Below are 24,840 nucleotides of genomic sequence, written 5' to 3'. Positions count from 1 at the left end.
GTGCTGTACAACTTTATGATTCATTGATGCAATTAATTATGATCTCTTTATAATCTTATGGGACCTTCTTCACCTTCCACGATATAACTAATCTTGATGTCATCCATAAACGTGCTCACGATACCTTCTATTATTTACATCTAAATTATTGATATAAATGACAACCAAAAGTGGATCCAGCACCAATTCCTGTGGAGCGCCGCTGGTCACAAGCCTCCAGTCCAAAAGATAACCCTCCCTCATTACCCTCTGTCTGCCACCAATAAGCAGAAATACACATACACACATACAGACACACAGAGACACAGACACAGTTCTGTCTTAAAGGCAGAGATAGATATGATTTGATAGATCAAACATTACAGAGGGAAGGCGGAGAATTTTGTTGCGAAACATGTTAGCCATGATCGAACAGCTGATCAGACTCGATGGACCAAACACTCTAGTTATGCACCAATTTGGTATGCTCTATGGTTTACGCTATCGGAAATGTCTACCTCAGAGAGCAGTGCGGCTGAGTTTGATAAATACTTTACTGAACAGAGTCAATGGGAATGTGGGATAGGTTTGAGGGGCTGAATGGTCAATTTCTTTCCTATTCGTTGTGCCCTCATTTCTCAAAAAAGAAAACCTGACTTGTTGTGAAGTTCACACAGTTTTAAGTTTAGAGGTTCCCCCATTTAAGATTGAGATAAGGATGTTTCTATCTCCTTAGGGTTGTGCTCTCTGTGGTATTCTCATCCCCAGGGAACAGTGAAGACTGGACCATTGAAGATATTCAAGGCTGATCTTGACTGAGCTTTGTTGGACAGGGGAGTCAGTGTTTATTGGCAATAGACAGGAAGAAGAGTTTTCAGCCGCAAACAGACCAGCCATAATCTTTATAAACTGGTAGGCCGGCTGGAGCTCCTATCTCATCTGTTGTTCTCTCACTGCACCCCTTGAGCCTGTTACAGAGGGAGAGGAAGACATCATTCATCCAGTCAGTATCGCTGCAATGAGGTAGGAGGAGCCCATTCTGCCCCTCTAAGGAGATACACAGGAATTGAATGAAGGATTTAGTCATAGTGTAGTAGAGATATACATCAGGAAAACAGACTCTTTGGTCCAACTCATCTGTGCCAACCAGATATCCTACAGTAATTTAGTCTCATTTGCCAGCATTTCGCCCACATTCCTCTGAATCATTCCTTTCCATATATCCATCTGGATGACGTTAAATATTGTAATCATACCAGCCTCCATCACTTCCTCTGGAAGCTATTTCCATCCACCCACCATACACTTTGTGAACAGGTTGCCCCTTAGGTCCCTTTGATATCTTTCCCCTCTCACCTTAAACCTATGCCCTCTAGTTCTGGACTCCCTTACCCAAGGGACAAGACCTTGCCTATTTACCCTATCCATGCACCTCGTGATTTTATAAACATCTATAAGGTCACCTCTCAAAGACAATAGTTTATTTTCATGTGTAGTGACTGCGACAATTTTTCAACACAGCACTAACAGTCAAAAATGAAATTAATGATTAAGATTATTGCTTGTGTTGTTAAGGGGACGCATGTTAATCAGACTAATAGGAAATCTCTCCTCTTCCTCAGTGTCTGTCTGGCGAAAATTGAGCACATGACTGATATTGCAGAATAATTCCATTGCTGCATCTGAAAGACCACATTTCTGACAGGGTAGCGATCCCCCCAAATCTTAGCCTGTATCCTGTGCTCATCTTTAAACTCTCAGGGATCAGGATCAATGACGGTATGAACTATACCTGATCATCTGACAACAAATCGCCGGAAGGAGGATCACTGAGATCAGAAACAATTCGACACTCAGCTACACAGCACAACAGGAGGCCATGCAACCTTTCTGTGCAGGTACACAGGAACAGGGAAGCCCTGGTCAGATAGCAGGAAATACAGAATAGAGATAATAACTTAGTTTCAGGTTGGAAAGCTGAAACTAGTGGAATTCCTCCGGGATCGGTATGGGGTCATCAACAGATTGAAATCTAGATTATTGAGTTGGATGAAGGGGCTGAATGGACTGGAGCTCAATTTGCTCAGACACCAGAATAGTCATTCCATAAGATGTCAAGTGGTGACACGGTGTCTGCAATGGGATACAGACAGGGGAGGGTCGTGAGCAAACCTTCAGCAAAAAGAATGGCACAAAGTCGGTGACGGGAAGTTTGTGTTTTGGAGGAAGCAGAAACCCACCAACACTCTCAAACAAAAACTAATAAACTTAAAAGACCCAGTACATCCCATGCACAAAACCAACGCCGTCTACAAAATTCTATGCAAGGACTGCCAGAAACACTACGTAGGACAAACAGGAAGAAAGTTAGCCACCAGGTAACACGAACACCAGCTAGCTACAAAAAGACACGACTCTCTCTCTCTCATACCCAAAACATGGATAAAAAACAAAACACCATTTCGAGTGGGACAACACATCTATCCTGGGACAGGCTAAGCAAAGACATTCCAGAGACTCCTAGAGGCCTGGCACTCCAACCACAACGCCATAAACAAACACATAGATCTAGATACCATCTATCAACCCCTTAGAAAACGAACAGGAAATGACATCACCAAAAACCCAACAATCCCATCCAAGACAAATATATAAATAGAAAGCAGGAGACAACAGCTTCGCTTCACTTGGAGGTCGCCACTGATTATATTACCTAGCCAGGTAATGAAACGTCTGGATAACAAACCTACAGCTCAGCGACCAAACCTACACCCCATATAACACCATAAACTAACTGGAGGCAGATTCAACTCAGGAATGCAGGAACTGTATTCTTCCTGAGAAGGAACAGCCTGTTGCTCCCTCCCTCTCCGTGTTCCTCTTCCCAGCAATGTGTGTGAGCTGAAAACTCCTCAGTCATTTTTGCCACTCATGGAGGATTCCTGTTGAGGATTCACTGGAATTGCCCCACTGCCTGAAGTAAAGGGAATTCAGCAAAATCATCTATTCCAGGAAGTGATCCCATTACCAGTAGCTTGTAAGAACAGAATAGCTCCATAAGTTGAATGATATTTGGAACAATCACTAATGTTTCCTTTCATCATGAGTTCAATTAATATTTCGGCAAAGTTTTTCCAAATTAACGGCTCTGCCAAGATTTTGTTGTTCTGTTGGTCATCAAACGTGTGCATGTGTCAGTACTTTTAGAAAGAGAAACATTGGTGCTCAGATTTGTAATATCCAAACTGTTTGTCATGTATCTTTCCAACGTAATTTGACTAACTTTGCTTGGGTGATGAATTTGTTAATTTTGGCTGATAAAAGAATCCTGCCTAATTTGCTCCTAACCCTGACCCAGTCTGCGACCTATATTGTTGGTCAAACCACCAACCTGGTTACATTAGCATTTGCAGTGAGCAGTGGAAGGGTGGGACGAGGGAAATGAATAGTGACCTGAAGGATAGATCTGTGAGCCTGATGTTAATAGTGTGCACGTTGTTGGAGAGGATTGTGAGGGATAGGATTTACATGCAATATGAAGAAGCAACTACTGATTAGGGATAGTCAACATGGCTTTGTGCATGAGAAATCATTTCTAACACAATTAATTGCGTTTTTTGGAGAGGTGACAAACAAGTTTAATGAAGGTAGTGTGGTAGACGCTGTCCATACAGCGTTCAGCAAGGCATTCGCATGACAGACAAATTTCGAAGTTTAGATCATAAATTGATCCAAGGTAAGCTAGCCAATACACTGCAAAATTAAAGTGAAGGTAGGAGGCAAAGGTTGATAGAAGACTGTTTTTCAGATTGGAACCCTGTGACCAGTGGTGTAACACAAGGTGCTGAGTCCACTGCCTTTGTCATTTATATAAATGAATTGGATGTTAATATTTGCCTGCTTATTAGGTTTACAGATGGCATCAAAATTGGAGGTGCAGTGGCCAGCAAGACTTACCTTGGAGTACAATGGGACATTGATCAGATGGGGCAATGGGCGAAGGAGTTAAATTTAGATAAATGTGAAGTGCTGCGTTTTGGAAAGGAAAAATACGGCAGGACATATACAATTAATGGTAGGGTCCTGGGGAGTGTTGTTGAACAAAAGGGTGCAGGATCAATGTCCCTTGAAAGTGAAGTCGCAGGTCGACAGCGTGGTGAAGAAGGGGTTTGATATGCTTGCCTTTATTGGTCAGTACATTGAGTATGTGAGTTCGGAAATCACATTGCAACTGGTCAGGATGTTGATGAGGTGACGTTTAGAATATTGTATCTAATTTGGTTCTCATTGCTATAGGAAAGATGTTGTAAAACCTGAGAGGGTGTAGAAATAATTTACAAGGATATTGCCGGGCATGGAGGGATTGAGCTACAGGGAGAGGCTGGACAGACTGGGGATTGTTTACTCTGGAGCATCGGAGGCTGAGGCGGTTTATAAAATCATGAGGAACATGGATAAGCTGAATACCCAAGATCTTTTTCCCAGGATCGGTGAGTCCAAAACTATCAGAGAAAGGCTTAAGGTGAGAGGAGAAAGACATTAATGCGGCAACATTTTCATGCAGATTGTGGTGTGTGTATGAATTGAGCTGTCAGAGAAAGTGATGCAAGCTGCTAAAGTTACAACATTTCAAATGTATCTGGATGTGCATATTAATAGGAATGATAGAAGGATATGGGCCTAATGTTGGCAAATGAGTTGAGATCAGATTAGGATGTCTGGTTTATGTGGACAGGGTTCCAGTGGCACTGTAAGAGAGATGACATGTAATTCTACAAGGTCCATTTGAGTGGGAATTCTCTTCCTGAGAGGTATGTGTTACCTCTTTGTTCACATTTATTCAAACTGAGTTCATTAAATATTTTACAGAGATTGAGTCATGGATAATGGGATACAGACAGGAAAGTGGGGCTGAGACCACAACCTGATCAGCCACGATCTTAGTGCCTGGTGGAGAAGGCTCATAATGTCGAACGACCTAACACTGCTCCTGAGTGCGATGCTCTTTTGTTCCATTCAACCCCTCTAACCTCCTAGACAGGAGCAGTTAGAGGCCACTTACTGTATCACCTGGAGCACAGAAACAGGGAAGACCATTCAGAGGTATTTCAGTGATCCAGTTCCCCTGACTCTCCTGAATAGAGAATTCCTGACATTCACTACCCTCTGTTTGAAGAAACCATTGTCTGCTCTTACACCGTGATATATTGATGTGAGCGATAGAGGTGAATACAAGGGCTTAGCTAAGAGTGACTGGTCATGTTATCAAGGCAGTATTTAACTGAGGATGGCATAAAGGATCCTGGGCAAAATCGCACTTCATAAGAATCCATTGCAAACTCTCCCGTGCTTGCAGTTATTCACAGCACAATGGAAGATCTTCATCATCAGTGGGCATTAATAATCTCAGCTGTGGGACATCACTGCAGGAGAACCTCAGTGGAGCTCGCCCAGTTCAGGCATCTCTAGTTTGTCGGCGGGGAATCCAAGCAGTGTGGAAGCAGGCCAGTCAGCCCATTGAGGTCTCACCAAACAGAAGTGGGGATATTCACTGTAGGTTATACAATGGTCAGAACACTTCCCTCAGGTCCTAAAGTAGTCTGTGTCCATGCGCAACAAGACCTGGACAGCATTTAAGTTAACATGTCGGCAACATTCATGGAAAAGCGCTGCCAGACACTGCACTTTTCGGCAGTAAACGGAGGAGTTCATTCTGTACCTCAATCTGGCTTCACAAGAATGTGGGAAAGTCATTCAGCCCATCAACACTATTGTGCAAAGGAGGGACAGCCCATTCAGTCCCTCTTGCCTGTCACACAGGAAGACAAGGAGTCTGTCCAACACCACATGCCAGTTACACATGATCAGAAAGAGGCCATTTCACACCTGGAGTCATCAAAAAGAAACAGGAAAAGATCATTCAGATTCTCAAGTCACTAACTAGGCACAGGAAGATGTCAGAGATGCTCCAACATCACAAACAAATGGAGCAGGTTCTGCACAGATAAGACTGCTCCACCTTATTCCTCGTGGCGTCATTACTCATACATAGGTGTTAATTTAACATGATATCCTGGGAGTAGGAATGAAGCCAATTTTTAACCAGTTTCAAAGGCATCTTCCATCGCTGAGAAAGCAGACCCATGTTCTCTCTGGAAGTAAACAGCTGGTGGCGAATGGCTAACTGTTTCAGAATGAAGGCATTATGGCTTCTGACAGGATTGAGTGAAGTCTAACATTAAGTGCAGGCTCACACAGTAAGTGTGCATAAAACTGTTCAGAGTTCATTCAGAACCTGCACCTCTCCGTCAAGTACTATGCACAGGCATGTAAACTATGAGGAAACGAGCATCCTATGGAAAATATGGAATTTCTCACCTTATCAATGGCTGCTTGAGATGTAATGAGAGTCCGTCCATAACTATCAAATTTCAACTTCTTATTCTCTCTCAAAGCTGCAGAGTAAACACGTAGTTTCTGTATTCGCTCCTTATGTTAACACCATGCCAGGGTTCAGTCTGGTGAAACTCCTTTGCACTGTCTTGTTGACATGGAGATCATTATTTACAAAGCAGACTCTGTCTATACGCAATGCCCTAAATACTGGCTCAACAAAACAGTATAATTGAGTAAGATATATCTCCTCTGGTACTTCAATAATTTTCCATGATAGACCACATATCCTTTACAGTTAGTTTTACTTCCTGCCCCATACGAATTCTGTTAGTGACTTATAACCAAGGATATCCAGGTCCTTTTCAACAACAGCCCTTCCTAAACTCTCACCATTTAATAAACTTAAATGTGAATGATGGCATTTGTTATTAAAATCTGAATCATTGTTATATCTTGTGCACAGCAATTGCACAAGAGCTGATCCCTCTGTGACCCGACAAGCCTTCCGTCCAGAGAGAAAAAAAGCCACTCTGTTCATTTTGCCTATTATCCAATTTTTAATCCATTTGGTGTATTACACCCTTTCCTACCCATGGACTCTAACATTCTCCACCCACCTGCATTTAAAAATGTCAAACTTCTTCTGAAAATTCAAATACGTCACTCCCGCAGGTTCTCAGTTGTCACTGATACAATGGACAGAGTCCACAAACTCCAGCAGGTTTAGCAAAGATCATTTCCCTTTCCTGAATCTCAGCCAAATCCATCAAATTATATCATTGTTCTCCAGGTGTCTAGTTAACACATTTATTATAAGAGACTACAATGTTTTTTTCTCACAGCTGACATCAAGCTATTTAGTTTAATGTTTTCACTCTCTGTCCTGTTTTAAATATTTATGTTTATAATATTTATGTTGTCCAGTCTACAGGATCCTTTCCAGACTCAAACCAGCTCTGAAGAATAATTAGTAATTCTTTCACTGGTTCTGTTGCCACCTCCTCAATACTCGGGAATGGAACTCATCAGATGTAGCACCTTACCAACTTTTAATTCGAATGGATTTTCAAAAACATACTCTTCATTAATTCTAGTTGCGTGCAGTTCCACGTGTTCACCAGTCTCCCTGTTCCCTAGTATATCTGGAAGTTTGCTTCTGTACCTTCCACAAGGAGAGGGACTCAATGTCTTCCTCTCAGCTGGCAGATGGCTTCTGACAGCTAGTGAATATTTCAGAGGACTGCACTTCGGAGATGATGAATATGTTAACATCTCCTGCCTGGAAAGTTCCAGAATTAATACAGTTCATTTCATGGTGAGGGGCAGCACAGTCCTGTTTCTAGTGTGAGTTTATAGGTTATACTGATGGAGGGGACACAGCTCAGTGACCACCTCATTGTTGAAATGTTCATATTTTACGTTTGGAATTGGTTCAGCTAAGACAACTATTCCTGGAAATCCCAGGGAGGATAGTATAATACCCAGGCCTTGCCCGTGTACAGACCTTCCTTTCTGTTTAATCGTGGCTCTATTTGTTTCCCAAACACCCTATAAATGCAGTGTCCAGAGTGGGGTCACCAGGCCCTCAGGTCTCTCTGAATACATGCAGCAGCTGATAATACACAAACCCGAGGAAAGCACCCACTGAACCTCCCTTTACTGTCTAATGACAGGCGCAAGTCAAAACCTCTCACACACACACAGTGCACCCATTCCGTGTTGAAAATGCTTCTCTTCCTGGCTGAAAAAGGCATCACATCTCTGCACAGTCCTACAGTAACAGTCCATTTTTCTGAAGAAGCAGTTGACAATGTCACATTACGTTTACCAGGATGTTGCCTGGTATGGAAGGAAAATCGTATGAGGAAAGACTGAGGCACTTGGGGCTGTTTTCACTAGAGAAAAGAAGGTTTAGGGGTGACTTGATTGAGGTGTACAAGATGATTAGGGGGTTAGATAGGGTCGACAGTATGAACCTTTTCCCGCGTATTGAGTCGGGTATTACAAGGGGGCATAGCTTTAAATTAAGGGGGGGTAGATATAGGACTGATGTTAGGGGTAGGTTCTTCACTCAGCGAGTCGTTAGTTCATGGAATGCCCTGCCAGTAACAGTGGTGGACTCTCCCTCTTTATGGGCATTTAAGAGGGCATTGGATAGGTATATGGAGGATAGTGGGTTAGTGTAGTTTAGGTGGGCTTGGATCGGCGCAACATCGAGGGCCCAAGGGCCTGTACTGCGCTGTATTCTTCTATGTTCTATGTTCTATGTTTCTCTGTACCCCACCACCTATAAGGACAGCATCAGTATTGCCAATGGAGTTGATCATCACACTCAGAGAAGAGCGATAGAGGGAATATAACTCACTTTAACAGGGGCATATCTAGATTAAATTGATATTCAGGAACAAGGGAAAAACGAGTTATGTTAGAAGAAGCTCTCTTTTTATTTTCTTTCGACTTCATATCAGCTGTCCCTTTTTTGCTTTTCATTTCTTTCCCTCTCTCTCTCTCTCTCTTTCTCTCTCTTGCTGGACATTTGTCCATCCATTCAACTAACTTCCCCTTCATTCATCCAGCTATCCCTGATAGAAATAATATTATTTCTCAGTTGCTTTCAGTGTTGATGTAGGGTCACTAACCTTGCAACTTTATCTGTCTTTCTCCTGACAGAGGCTGCCATACTTGCTGAGATTCTCCTATTTTTTCAGACGCTGGAGAATTTTATTTCAAATCTCCAACATCCATAGTTCCTTGGTTTATTTCACCTTTAATGTTGTTGTTTCACGGGATGTCAACATCACCAACAATGGCAGCATTTGTTGTCCATCACTAAATGCCCTTGACTGTGAGGCCATTTGTCAAGACAATATGGAGCCACCATATGGTCGTGTGTCTGAAGTCACGCTTAGTTTCTTTACCAAAGGCTCTAAGTGAAATAATGAAAGAAATCCCGAAGGTTCATGGTTACCGTTAGTAAAATGAGATTTCAATCCAATTTTTGTCATTCGAATTTAAGTTCTGTCATTGGCTGTGATAGGATTTGAAACAATCCCTTCAAGGCTATAACCTGTGCCTCTCAATTACCCGTCCAGTAACATTGTTACTCTGATATGTGGTCCCTATTATGAAATAGCTGGAGAGGCAAGAACAAGCATGTATTCAAAATATTTGCAATTGGAGGAGAGGTCAGAAGAGAACTGGAGCCGTAAATCTGAAGTTGACAAGGGGACAGATGATGGCTAATTCAACAACAGCACTGAGGCAGAGCTGGAGACTGGGGATATTACAGAGCTGGGTGTGGGCAGGTTTGATGGCAGAGAAAATATAGAGAAACAGTTGAGGGTGAAACGAAGACTAAACGTTCTAAACAATTTTGTTCCTTCTTAGATATTTATGAGTGAGGAGTCTGAGATTGGAGGAAATGAAGTGTAGCTTGTGACTGAACTGAAGATTACAGTTTATGCATTTGTTAAATATTAATAACTGAAATAGCAATAACCATCACCACAGTTTATAGAAATGACAAAGGTAGGCTTACAAGGAACACCAATAATAGCGAGGATGGGATAGTAACCTGCTTGAATAATCATCAGTACGGCTTGTATCCGCAACTCTAATCGTGCCCAATCCAGTGAAAGAAAGTAAAGACCATCGGATAAACTTCTGTCCATTATTGGAACATTCCAGTCTAATGTTCTAAGACTCTTTTCCTCGCCCTCTCTCTGCAGCTGCCGATCCCAATCATTGTCAGGATGACTCTGCCGCTGATACTGTGAGATAACAGGTTGAAGGAATCCCTTTATTAATAGAAGAGGAAATCCTCCAGTGACACAGTTAAGATCCATGGAGACTGACATCAATCACAGTCACTGTATAAACATCTCTGGTTAACCCCTTTCACAACAACCCTGACATATGTCAATAATACTTGGTCTTCCTGAGATGTTGACACCGCTGACTATTGGGCTAATGGCACATCTCCAATTGTAAAGTTAGAGGTGAGGCAGAGAGATGATGCTTTCACTTCACAAGCGCGATGATTCTCTTGCACTTTGGCAGGGTCGGAATTGCTGTGCTCCAAAGGCCATCTGTGTCTGATCACCAGGCCTGTGCATCCTTTGGCTTTATTTATTTATATTTAACTTTGACATTTATCTTATCAACATTGCACGGTTCAGCTGGGGTTAGGCATTTTTGAGAGGCTCCTACAGTGGCATAAGCGGTGTAGATACAGTCCATTCCTTGTGGTCCTTCCAGCCGAAACCTGGTCCAGTGGAATGATGGACAAACTCTCCCAGAACCAGGTTTCTCAGTTTTCCCTTTTGCCAGTTTTTGCTGGCGTCTCAGCAGAGTTGGAAGTCAGTTAATCTCTCCCGGCTGCTACACACTCTGAGATTTCTCTGAGAATTTGCTTCTGATGTTCATTCCTCCTGGATTGGAGAACTGTTTGCGAAACAGTATGTTTCCTGAATTTGTTTTGTGACAAGTGTGTGTTTCAAGGATGTTACCATGTTGGAGCAGTTACTGTTTAGTTATTAAATAACCGTCACGTTTTACAATAAATTAAGTTATTCCAAGTTCCTCTTTTTTATTGTATTTTGTCTACAGTGTTTGGATAAATTGTATTTTGCTTAATGTCGAATATTTTGTCCAAACGAATTGCATCTGAAACACAGCACCTGACAAATGCCTTTAAAATAAGAAAATGTTCGGGTCAAGACTGGAGGAGCGTTTTCTCGCCTCCATAGCAAGAAGGACAGGTATTCATGTTGTAATTGGATAATTACTCAATGGTCAATAAGTTGCAGAAACACGGGGTTTAACAACTGAATGCGCCGAGCTGGACCAGTGATACCTCCGTCAGGAAATATATCAGATACACAATCCACCTCACAGATCCAACCCAGACAGGTATGAGACCAGATGAGATGTCTGTTTAGCACGGAACACTGTGCAGATCAGGCTCAGTACAACTCAGCAATCTGTCAAGGATGGAATACTGTGCAGCTCTCACAAATCCATTAGCTATCGGTCCAACATGGGAGCAGTACAGACCACACCAATGCATTGATTCAGAAACCTGGACGAAACGGACTGTCGAGCATGATGCGATATGCAGCCTACACCAGTGTCTTGCTCTATAAACGGTGACAAGGTAACTGTTCAGTATGGGGAGCTGTACAGTGAATAGCATTGCATTGATCTGTAAACCTGGAGCAGGTACCCTCCCAGCATATAGAGCTGTATACACCACCCCAGTACATTACTCAGTAACACGGTGTTAGATCGCGGTCGAGCTAGGGGAAACTTGCAGCCCATGCTGGAAGTGACAGAATGTGCAGCACTCAACCATTTACAGTTCCATATTCCGTTGCAACGTGACAAGCGGTGATGTGGGTGTGAAACTCACTGCCAGAGAGAGAGGTCAGGGAAATCAGTTTAAATACCAATAATCAAAGGAGTTTGGGGAAAAGGAGAAAGGGAGATTGAGAGACAATTTCATGGAAGATCACAGGTTTCAGAATGCTGAAGTGAAGATATTTCAACGGCAGTTTGCAACGTGAGCCAGTATTCCCAGGAATGATGGGTGAACGGGATATCGGTGTGAGTACAGATGACAGAGAGTTTTGGATGCGGATTTGTTCTTCAGCTTTGTAACTGGGAGTCTGGTCAGAAGAGTCTTCGACTCATTGGGCTCAATCTAATAATAACTTGTCTCAGTGTCATTTTCATTGAGTGTGACAGAAGGATTGTTTGCACGAGGCTGAGCAAGTTTCCTGGTGTTATCTTATCGAACTCACCTCATTAACTATCCACCCCACCCCATGGTGTCCCTCTCATTCAATGCCAGCCCGATTCTCTCACCCATCATGGCTGGTGGTACTCACCATCGCCCGGATGGCCCTGGATATTCCATGATCGCTGGCACTGGTGTCATGTTTAAAAGGCAAATGGGCAGACGTTTGAGCTTTCTCACTTCGGAGCTGCCCTGCACAGTTTACTCATAGCATTGCAGATAAGGGGCAATTACACCACGGTTTGTCGACAGGAGCACGGAGGGCCTGGTGGATGGGCTAGTACAGAGGGGGACCATTCTCGTCCCAGAGGGGGCCACACCACCAGACTCACCGAGCATGGTCTGAGCTGGCCTCAGTGCATCTATGGTCTGAAGAAATGTCTAGCAAGACAGGACAAGCATCAATAACCTTACCCGTTCTGTCAGGATAAGGGTCACCATATTCTCTCTGCTACCTCACACTCACTGTATATCTGTTACAGCACCTACCCCTAAACAAGGCTCATACTCCACCACTCTCACTGCCGCATGCAGCAGCTTCCCCCTCTGCCTCTCCCCCTCTCTCTCGCCTTTTCAATACCACCACAAGGCAGCAGAATTTTCTGGAGAGTGCTGATTATGGAATGTTCCAGATAATACTCTAATTTTCAGGAAAATGTCAGTGCCCCAGTATGAAACTCATAAGGGGAATGAGTAGAGATGTAAACTTTTGTAAATCACATGTTATGCAAATCCATCATGAGGCCATTAAGCCCTTCAAATGTGTTCTACCATTTAATAAGATCGGGGTTGATCTGATGCTTTTCGCAATTCCATGTCACAGGAACTTTCAGCCATTCAAACCCCTGGGTTCCAGTCACTGACCAGACGACACTCAGGCACTTTTACCCGGTTTTCTTCAAGCACCTATTCGAAGGCATTACCCATGTAGATGGACTCTCCAAACACTGTATTCCATCAGCTTTATACTTTTATGTAATGGTAAGCACATTTTACATAGCGCAATCAAAAATATACACTCATTTGTGGAGATCGATATCAAATTTCAATTAATAATTCTGATTATTTCAATTGTCTCACCTTATTTATTCAGCCTAAGACAACTTCTAAACACTTGTCTCGTTATAAAGTACTATTTATAGCAGAGGACGATTTTATTCTCAGCTGTTATATTTACCGTTATCTAAACTGCACCTGTTTTCCTTGTTATGAAAGTTTATCTTGCCTTTTGTCTATGCCTGTTTCTGTCTGTAACGGTTACACAGTCTCCCACTCAGTTGTCTGGACGGCTGGTTTGTGATGCATAGGTAGGTCAACAGCGCTGGTTCAATTCCCCACACTGACAGAGGTTACCATGAAGAGGACACTCTCTCACCCTCACCCCATCACCCGAAGTCTGGTGACCCTCAGGTTAAACCTGCTCGAGTGGTCTCTCTCTAATGACAGAGCAGTCCCATTGCCCTTTCGAACTGTACTCTATCACTGCTACATTTTAATTTTGTTTTCTATATTATAATTTTGTTTTGCATTATATTCCTGTATGTTTTAGAATCTGTGTCATTTGGTACCACTGTCAGCATTTCCCCCATACTGCATATTCCTGCCTGATAATCCTTGACTCCGTTGTTATTTATGAAACTTCTGTCTTTGCCTAAAAAAAGAGAATTCAATATCTCTGTCTCCAATGCTCTGCGGGGAAGAGAGTTACAAAGACTCACAACACTGAGAAAACAAACATAAAAATCATCTGAGATTATTTTCTGTACCTTTACCTGAATAACGATATAATGACATTGGAAGCAGATCAGATATGGTACGCTTCACATATTCCAACGATGAAGAGCATATATTATGAAGGCTTTAACAGGTTACTCTTGGAGCTGATCTTATTGATACATACAAAACCTTGCGGAGAGCGGATCAGGTAGATGCCCACTGGGTGTTTGTATAGTCAAAACTTGTTGTCATTGTCATAGAATCTCTACAGAGTGGATGCAGGCCAGTCTGCCCATCGAATCCACATCAACTAACAAAACAGCATCGCACACAGACCTGCCCCCCATGTAACCCTATATTTCTCATGACTAACCCACCTAACCGACACATCCCTGGCACTATGAGCAATCTAACATGGCCAATCCACTCTAAGCTGCATATCTTTGGTCTATGGGAGGAAACTGGGGCACTGGGAGAAAACCCCTACAGACACGTGGAGAATGTTCAAACTCCACATAGAGGTTGCAATTGAACCCTTCCATTCCTGATGAAGGGCTTTTGTCTGAAATGATGATTCTACTGCACCTCGGATGCTGCCTGACCTGCTGTACTTTTCCAGCACCAGTCTAACCGAGACGTTGGAGTTGAAACCAGCCGTGCTATCCACAGATCCACCATGCCCCTCTGTTAGATATATACGTTACATGTGTCTGACGAAAGAAATCTGCCTGACTTTTTCCTATCACTGAACCTGACCCAGTCTGAGACCTTTATCATCAGCCATTTCACCAATCTGGTCACATTTAAAATCTGTTGTGAGCAGTGGAGGAGTGGGACTAGAAAAGTAAATAGTGACACCCTCGAACCTCAGTCAGAACCGGAGTGAAGAGCAACTCACAAAGTGGGGATTCATTCAAGTGGGAATTCTCTTTCCCAGAAGTTTGGGATGGCTGAATCTTAATATTATGTCAAGGCTGACTTCGTCTTATTTTCCATAGACAGGTACATCAGGGGTAATGGTGCATGGAGAGATAAGTGCAGCTGGGACCACAATGAGATGAGTTTTAACCTTATTTAGTGGCGGAGTAGTGTCAAAGTGTCGAATGGCCATCTCGTGTCCCTCAGCCCTGTGTTCTGATGTTCCATTCAGCCCTTCGGACCTGCTACACTGGAGCAGATCGAGGCCACTCCGATGGTTCGGTGTAATTTCGGAAATGTTCTTGGAAAATCCAAGCTGGGTCAGGAAGTGACCCTCAGGCCCCCCAATCCCTCTTTCCAGGCTTCCCCTCTCTGTAATTTCTGCTCAAAATGTGGGTCATGTTACAGACCCAGATTCGCTGTGAATAAAGCCTACAATCCAAGCCAGTGTTAACAGAAACAAATCCTCTGTTCTCCCTGAATGCAACATTGTACAACACGACCTCTGGGAAAATGACCATTTTCCAACAGCATAACTTTAGAACGTTACAAACGGGAATGTGCGTGGGTCATTCGGCTCCTCAAGCCCGCACTGTCAGTCAGTAAGAACATGGCTGATCTATTCCACGGCTCAACTCCACTTTCCTGCTAACCCCTTGTATCCCTCAACTCGCTGATGTGTCAAAAACCAATCCACCCCGTCTGTAAATCCATTCAGTGACCCAGCCCCCACAACTGTCTGGGTTAGGGAGTTCCGGATATTCACTATCTTCTAAGAGGAGACATTTATTTATATCACAGGCTGAAATCGATATCCCTAATTCTGTATCTATGTCCCCGAGTTCGAGACTCTGCCCAGGAATGGAACCACATTCTCAACATTTACCTTGTCAAGCCCCCTCTGTAACTTGTACGTTTCAGTCATATCACCCTCATTAATTTCAGCCACAATGAATAAACGCCTCACCATTTTACATGTACTCAATAATTGAACCCTTTTATCCCAGGAACCCGCCTAATGAACTAAACTAGTTACTTGCAGCGTCACCATACTGACTTTATCGTTCTTTCACAGAAACACCCCCTTTGTACTGCTCTTCAGTTTGGGAGACCTCTTCATGAAGCAAAAGACTGTGCTTTGGTTCTCAGTGTCATCCCCAAATTCGGAAGTATGTTGCACTCTGCTCCCACCATCAGGCTATCAGTGTGGATTGTAAATAACTGAAGCAACCGGGCTGATATTTGTGGTACTCCAGTAGAAACGTCTTTGTCAGAAAGTTTGATTAATCCTGACTCTCCGATTGCTATGTGTTAACCAACCATCATCCAATGCTAATATATTATCCAGCCTGCTATGACCTTCTGTATTGTGTAAGAACCTTACTCTTGTGATACCATGTGGAAAATCTCTGGAAAGCCTCGTGTCGACAAGTGCCCCTTCATCGCGTCCACTTGTTAGATTCTCAGGGATCTCCAGAAAAGCTTTGCATGCTTTTACAGACAAAATTTGGACCCCCTTTCACAAAACCATGCTGACTCTGCGTGAAGCTTTTCAAAATGCCCTGCAATTCCTTCCTTAATAACAGACTCTCGCAGATTCTCAGCAATAATGGTGAGGGCTAAATGGTTCCTGCTTCCTGTCTCGCTCCTTTCTTGAAGACAGGCACCACATTGAAGGTTCTTCAGTTTCACTGGAACACTCTTGCAATCCAGAGAGTGATGGAATATTTCACACAGTGCCACCAGTCACTCTGTAACCACTTCTATTAAAGCCAGTTATGAATTACTGCTCACCTGCCTATCGTTAATCATTTCAGTTTGTTAAAGGCAGTTCAAGAAGTCCTCTCCTATTGGTTAGAGGCAGTTCAAGAAGTCCTCTCCTATTACCATTTTGTTTATATCATTGAAATGCCTGCAGTGCCTTCCCCTGCCAGGAATGAATGTAAAATATTGGTGTAAGCTGTCTGTCTGTTCCCAGTATCCAGTTCCCCAGTCACACACTCTAAATGTCCTCAATATGCTTTCCCGACTTTATTTCTACCAAAGGTCACACACTCACCTTGAACATGTTTTCATTTAGACGGAAAAGCTCGAGATGCTTGCTTTTATATTTCTTGCCAATTTAATTACATCATGTATTTTCTTCCTTTTCTCTCGCTTTCTAGATTCACACAGTCATATGGAACACAAACAGACCCTTTGTTCTAACTTGTCCATGCTGGCCAGGTTTTCCAAAACAAACTAGTCCCATCTGCTTGCACGGGTCCCATATGCCTCCAAACATTTCCTATTCATATGTTTGTCCAAATGTCTTTGAAATGTTATAGCTGTATTTCCATCTACCACGTTTCCTCTGGCCTCTCATTCCAGACACACACCATTCTCTGCGTGAAACCGTTGCCCCTTTGTCACTTTTAAATCTTCCCCGTTTCACCTTAAACCTATGTTCTTTATGTTGAACTCCCCTGCCCTGTGGAAAAGACCTTGACTATTCACCCTATCCATGCCACTCATGATATTATATATTTCTAGAATGTCACCCCTCAACCTCCTACACTCTATCTGTTACTAACTTTAAGAACAAGCATTTAAAGATAAGCACTGCAAATTTGAAACAATATCCAACATGACAGGTAAACAAACATCATATTGTGATTTGTGTTTTTCTCTGTTACAATACTAAGGCAGCATGAAACGCTAACTCGTGCCAAGAAGTCAAACACCTGAATTCCTTTTTCTAAAGGGGATGATGATATCTACAGTGAAAACATTTCTCTGGCCAGATCTTTGTGAGAAACGGAATTATTATACCAGACGGATAGCATGCAGTTGCCTTTAGCAGAGTAAGATGAAGGCTAAATATACTTTTGGAAATTGGGATTGACTGTGAATTCAGTGCAAAGGGGGAGAAGTGTTTTCAATTATGTTTATTCCAAGAAGAAAATTTTCTGGAATGAGATGTGACTGGGAGGTGTAAAACAGCAAGAATGGAGAGGCCGAGCCACACTGAGGCCAGAGGCAAAGTGGCAGCACAAGACACAGCTTGATGCGAGAGCAGGGAAGGTCGACTTGATCAAAGAGTTTCCGGTGAAGTGGGTAGGGTCCCTAATGTGAGAGAATGTGCTCTGTAATTTGAGAGGGAGAACCTGCGGTCAGGAAGGGGAGACGAGCAGGGAAGAGGATGGCACAGCAATGGCGGGGGTTTCTGGGGGGAATTCAGGAAACACAGCTGAAATTCATACCTAGCATCTGCTTCCGGTCCCTAAAATAAATATCCTAAACCCGGCCCCTCACTAATACTCATCAAATTGTGATTGAATAGTATCCTTGACAGCTTTTGTCAAATCTGGGTGATTCGTCTCCTTATCAAGTCCATCTTTTTGAACAAAAACAATAATTTCTGAGCAGTATTGGATATCTGCTTGAATGTGTGCCCATGTACACCCACTGACCTTCCTCTGGGTCTACTTACACATCCCACTTCAGAGCAGGTGTGAGACAGAAGTCCTCAATTTTGATGTCTGTTTCTTTTCAATCATTCAGGGGGAGCTTCTGCATGTGGCTGAACACATGATCAGCGGAGGCTGACTCCATTCTTCCAGTTTCCCCATCTCTGTTGTTTCTGGTTGATGATGCCACATTCCAGTGAACTGCCTCTGACGTGACCTCCTTTTCCTAACAAACCAGAAACCCCCAAACTCCGATTACAGGACCTTCACCTGTCACTGGCCCATCTCCCTCACTTCTGCCCTCACTCCATCCCATCCTTCCCAGAAAAATGATAGCTCCCCCTTGTCCTCATTTCCTACTGCACTAGATTCCACATTCACAGAATCATTCTCCACCACTTCCACCACCTCCAGCAGGACACCACCATCAAACACATTTTCCCCTGCCGTCCACTGTCAGCATTTCACAGGGACTGTTCCCTCTGTGACACCCTCCTTCACCCCGAACACTTCCCCACTCCTTCCGTGGCACCTTCCTATGCAATTGCAGAAGCAGCAACACATGCTCATTCACGTCTTCCCTCCTCGCTGTACAATGCCCCAACCACACTTCTCAGGTGAAGCAGCATTTCACTTGTACTCTTTCAATCCAGTCTGCTGTCATTGATGCTCAGAGTACAGTCTCCTTTACACTGGGGAGACCAAACAGAGACTGCATTGAGGAACACTCTCACTCTTTCGGAATAACCATGACACTCTCATTGCTTTCCATTTCAATAACCTACCTTGATCTCATGCTAACGTATTGGTGCTGGGCTGCTGCAATGCTCCAATGAAGCACAACCCCAGCTCGAGTAACACCTCACTTCACACTTTGGTACGTTTCCACCTAGATGAGTTAATATTCAATTCCATAACTTCACAGACTGACCCCATTATGACTGTTCTCCATTCTTCATTCATTCTGCTTCCTGGTTTCCCTATCTTCCTGGTCTCCCAATGATCTTGTCTGCGTCTTGTTTATCTTACGCACAATACAAACAACCAATTTCTCCCATTCACACTTTAATTTACACCCATTTTACGTCAGTTTCTTTTTCACCACAATCAAAAGCCCCTCCTCTATGGCATTGCACCTCGACATGCTCAGTTTCCCATCATCCTTTGTCCACTTTTGCTCTGAAATGTAGACTTGAAACATTGTCCACCTTGTCCACTTTTCAATGTAGACTTTGTCCACTTGAAACATTATCTCTGTTTCTCTGTCTCCACAGATGCAGCCAGACCTGCTGAGTTTCTCCAGCAATTTCTGATTTTGAGAAAGTTTCAAAGACGTGTGTCAAAGCTGCTCAAACGCCCTATCTAACATGTAGTGCCATAAACCAGGAAGTGAACAATAATGCAGGATGCACAAATTCAGTACTATACTAAGGAAGACACCAAGGAGTCTGACCAAAAGCGCACTTAATTAAAAATGATTTTGATCACTCCACTGTCTGGAGTCATTCATAGCACAAGTGAAGATGTTCATTATCAGACGGCATCAATCATCTCAGCCGTGGGACATCACTGCAGGAGATCCTCAGGGTAGCTCCTTTAGACCAGGCATCTGTAATTTATCATCAAATAATCCCTACAGTGTGGAAGGAGGCCATTCAGCCAATTGAGTCCACACTGAGCAGAAGTGGGGATATCGCTGAAGTTTGCATAATGTTCAGAACAAATTGTCCCCCTTCAGCTCCTGAAGCAATCTGTGTTCATGTGCAACAAAACCTGGACAACATTGAATATCGTGCTGTTAACATTCATATAACAGCACTGTACGTTTTCACAGTAAAAGAAGGAGCTCATTCAGCACCTCAATCTGGGTTTATAGGAATATGGGGAAGTCTTTCAGCCCATCAAAACTACTCAGCAAGACGTATGATAGCTAATTCTGTCCCTCCTGCCGTTACACAGGTAGAGAAGGAATATGCTCACTCCCACACGTCACTTACACGGGATCGGAAAGAGGCCATGTCACACTTGGAATCACTTACAAAGGAGCAGGAGGAGGTAATTCAGCTTCTCAAGCCACTAACACAGGAACTGGAAGATCTGAGAGATGCTCCAACATCACAAACAAATAGCGCAGGAACTGAACAGATAGACTGCTCCAAATTGAACTAAGTGGCTTACTTACTCATATTGCTTAAATGTTTTTTTCTGACAGTAGGAATGAAGCCGACATTTTCAGCCATTCTTCAAATTGTCTTCCATCTCCAAGAAAGCAGGCCCATTGTCGCCATGGAGGTCAGAAGCTGGTGGGGAATGGCTAACCGTTTCAGAGTGAAGTGATTTTAGCTGCTGATAGGATTGCATTCAAATGACAATCAATGCAGTGTCTGGCAGTAACTGTGCAATAACGTGTTCAGAGTTCATTCAGAGCCTGCACCTCTCTGTCAATCGACATGGGTGCTCTGCTGATGCATGTAAACTATCGGGAATCAAACATCCAGTGAAAAGTATTGAATTTTCACTCTATTCAGCTGTTTGAGACATAATGAGTGTCCGTCCATAACCATCAACTTTCAACTTCTTATTCTCTCACAGCGCTTCAGATTAAGCACACAGTTACTGCACTGTCTCCTGATGGTACTATCATGCCAGGGTTCAGTCTGGTGAAACTCCTTTGCATTGTATCTGTGACAAAGAGATCATTATTTATAAAGCAGATTCTGTCCGTACACAATACCCTAAATACTGGCTCAACAAAACACTACCAATGGGAAAGCTATTGTCCAATATGATCCATCTGATACCCAACAAGACTTCAGTCCAGAGAAAAACACTACTCTTCTCGTATCTTCATTACCCAATTTTTCATCCATATGGCACATATTCCACCCCTACCTACCCATGGACTCCAACATTCCCCACTCACCTGTATTCATCCATGTCAAACGTCTGCTGAAAATTCGAATACTCCACTCCCATTGGTTCTCAATTGTTGATGTCACAACGGACAACCTCGGCAAACACGAGCAGGTTTATCAGAGATCATTTCCCTTTACTGAATCTAGGCCGACTCTACCAAATCATATAATTATTCTCCAAGTGTAAAGTAGTCACATTCTTATAACAGGCTACAATTATTTTTTTTTCCCTCACAGCTGACATCATGCTATCCAGTATCTACTTTTCTGTTTTTTTCTCTCCGATATGATTTAAATATTTAGTTTCACTATAGCTGCTTTCCAGTCTGCAGGATCATTTCCAGAATCCAAGTAGCTTTGAAAAATAATCAATAATTCTTTTACTAGCTCTGTTGCTACCTCGTCAATACTCTTGGAAGTAGCTAATCAGATGCATCACCTTACAAACCGTCAGTTCAATGAGATTTTCAAAGACATACGTTTTATTAATTCTAATTTTCTGTAGTTCACCTTTCATACCAGCCACTCTGTTTTCTAGTTTGATTCTGTACCTTCCTCTGTGGAGACAGAACCAATACATTCCTCTCAGCGGGACAGATGGCTTCTATCAGCGAGTGATACATCAGAGGACTGCACTCCGTAGATAATGGATATGTCACATACTCCTGCCTAGAAAGTTCCAGAATCAATCCAGTTCACTTCATGGTGAGTGTCAATACAGTCCTGTCCCTGGTGTGAGGCGACAGGTTATACTGAAGGAGGGGACACAGTGATCACCTCATATTTTAAACAAACTGGTTTCGCACTTTACACTTGGAATGAGACCAGCTTAGACAAATGTTCCGGGAAATCTCAAGGAGGATAGTGCAGTTCCCTCCTCCTCCCTATTATAGAGCTTCCCTCCTGTGTAGTCTCAGCTCCATATGTTTACCATGGACCCAGACACTCTGTAAATGCAGTATCCAGACTGGTGTCACTGGACTCGAAACGTTATCATTGTTTCTCCTCACAGAACCTGCCAAACCTGTTGAGATTCCCCAATACTTTCAGACGCTGACGGATTTTATTTCAGATCTCCAGATCCACACTTCCTTGGTTTATTTCACTTTTAATGCTGTTGTTTCCTGGGATGTCAGCATCAATGTCAAACGCAGCATTTGTTGCCCATCACTAATTACCCTTGACTGTGAGGTAATTTGTCAAGGCAATATGGACACAACAATTTTGTTTGGGATCTGAAGTCACACTAAGTGCAGACTGGGCAATAATGTTAAGTTTCTTTACCAAAGGCTATCAGTGAAACATAAAAATAAACCCAGATGGTTTCTCTTTTCCATGAATGAAATTAGGTTTCATTCCAAATTTTGTCATTCGAATTTAAGCTCTGTTGCCGGCTGTGTTAGGATTTTAAACATTGCGTTTGGAGCCATAGCCTCTGCCGCTGAATTACCGGTCCAGTTACATTATCACTCTGATACACAGTCCTTATTCCATAGTCGATATTCCCTATTCCCTGCCAGAGAGAGGTGGCGGGGGAATCAGTTCACATACCAACAAACAAAAGGATTTTAGGAAAAATGAGAAAGGGAGATTGAGAAAAAAAATCACGTATGATCACAGGTGTCAGAATGCTGAAATGAAGTTAATTTGACAGTATCCTGCAACATGAGCCAGTATTCCCAGGAATGATGGATGAAGGTGATGCTGGTGTATTTTCAAATGATGGAAAGTCTTGGCTGAGCATTTGTTCTGCAGCTTTGTAACTAGGAGTGGGGTCAGCAGAGTCTTCTACTCATTGGGCTGAATCTAACAATAATTTGTTTCAGTGACATTTTCATTGAGTGTGACAAAGGGATTGCCTGGCCGAGGCTGAGCTAGTTTCCTGGTGCTATCTTATCGAACTCACCACAATAACTAGTCACCAGTTTTCACCAGTTTTCTCATTTCCCCTCCCCCCAGCCTGTCTCAGTCAAATCCATCAAATTCAGCACCGCCTTCCTAACCTGCAATCTTCTTCCCGACCTCTCCGCCCCCACCCCAGTCTGACCTATCACCCTCACCTTGACCTCTTTCCACCTATCACATTTCCGACGCCCCTCCCCCAAGTCCCTCCTCCCTATCTTTTATCTTAGCCTGCTGGACAAACTGTCCCCATTCCTGAAGAAGGGCTAATGCCCGAAACGTCGATTCTCCTGTTCCCTAGATGCTGCCTGATCTGCTGCGCTTTTCCAGCAACACATTTCCATCCACAATAACTAGTCACCCCACCCCACGATATCCCCTTCATTCAATACCAGCCCGATTCTCCCACCCATCATGGCTGAGGTACTCACCATCGCATTGATGCCCCGATACTCCATTAGCCCGGCACTGGTGCCATCTTTAAAAGGCCAATGGACACACAGTTGAGCTTTATCGGTTCGGGGCTACCCCGAGCAGGACAGAAAATGGGCAATTACACCATGATTCTTTAACAGGAATACGGAGCTCCTGGTGGATGGGCGAGCACAGAGAAGGACCATTCTCTTCCCAGAGGAGGCGGCACCAACAGACCCACTGTGCATGGTCTGAGCACACCACCCAGCTCAATGCAGTATCTGCGGTCTGAGAAAATGTCCAGCAATACAGGACAAGCATCAATAACCTTCCCCGCTCTGTCAGGATAAAAGTCACTGTATTCTTTCTGATCCCTCACACTCACAGTACATCAGTTATAGCACCTACCCCCGAACAAGGCTCACGCTCCACCTTTCTCATTACTGCAGGAAGCACCTTCCCTCTCTCTCTCTCTCTCTATCTATCTGTTGCCTTTCCAATACTCCCACATGTTGACAGAGTGCCAAATATGGAATACGACAGATAATGTTCCAAATAATTCCCATTTTTAGGGTAATGTCGATGCCCCAGTAGGTAACATACAATTGGAAGGAGTAGAAATGTACACATCTCAAATGACATACAGTTCAAATCCATCATGAGGCCATTCAGCCCTTTAAACGTGCTCGAAATGAACTTAAGGTTTTCTCAGTTCCATGTTGGAGGAACTTTTAGTCAATCAACCCCCTGGGTTCCTGTCACTGAGCAGACGACACTCAGGCACTTTTAATTCGGTTTTCTTCAAGCGCCTGTTCGAGGGCATTTTCCATGTGGACGGACACTCCAAACAATATATTGCATCAGCTTTATACTTCGATGTAATGATAAGTACATTTTACACAGAACAATCAGTGTATACACTTATTTTATGGTTATTGATATCCAATCACATTTAGTAATTCTGGTTATTTCACTTGTCTCACCTTATTGTATTCAAGAAAAGGCAGCTTCAAAACACTTGGCTCATTATAAAATACAATTTCTAGCAGAGAACGTTTTTATCCTCAGCCGTTATCATGACCTTTAACTGAATTGTACCTTTTTTCCATGTTATGAAATTTTCTCTTGCTCTTTCTCTGTGACTGTTTCTGTCTGTAACAGTTACACAGTCTCCCACTCAGTTGGCTGAACAGCTGGTTTGTGATAAAGAGGGAGGCCAAAGCGCAGGTTCAATTCCCCACACTGACAGAGGTTAGCATGAAAGGGACGCTCTCTAAACCTCACCCCATCATCCGAGGTGTGGTGACCCTCAGGGTAAACTACCACGAGTGGTCTCCCAGTAATGACAGAGCAG

At 43.2% G+C, this 24,840-nt stretch overlaps 1 pseudogene; it reads right to left on the bottom strand.

Moving 5' to 3' along the window:
• LOC148136659 (putative G protein-coupled receptor 139) overlaps positions 1–24,840 on the bottom strand; it is a 77,566-nt pseudogene that overhangs the window by 33,627 nt on the left and 19,099 nt on the right.

Source organism: Chiloscyllium plagiosum, unplaced genomic scaffold (assembly GCF_037043375.1).
Source record: "Chiloscyllium plagiosum isolate Xiang-an unplaced genomic scaffold, Cpla_swu_hap1 HiC_scaffold_45, whole genome shotgun sequence".
Lineage (NCBI taxonomy): Eukaryota > Metazoa > Chordata > Chondrichthyes > Orectolobiformes > Hemiscylliidae > Chiloscyllium > Chiloscyllium plagiosum.
The sequence above is the reverse complement of the archived record's forward strand: the minus strand, read 5'-3'. Positions and strand labels throughout refer to the sequence as shown.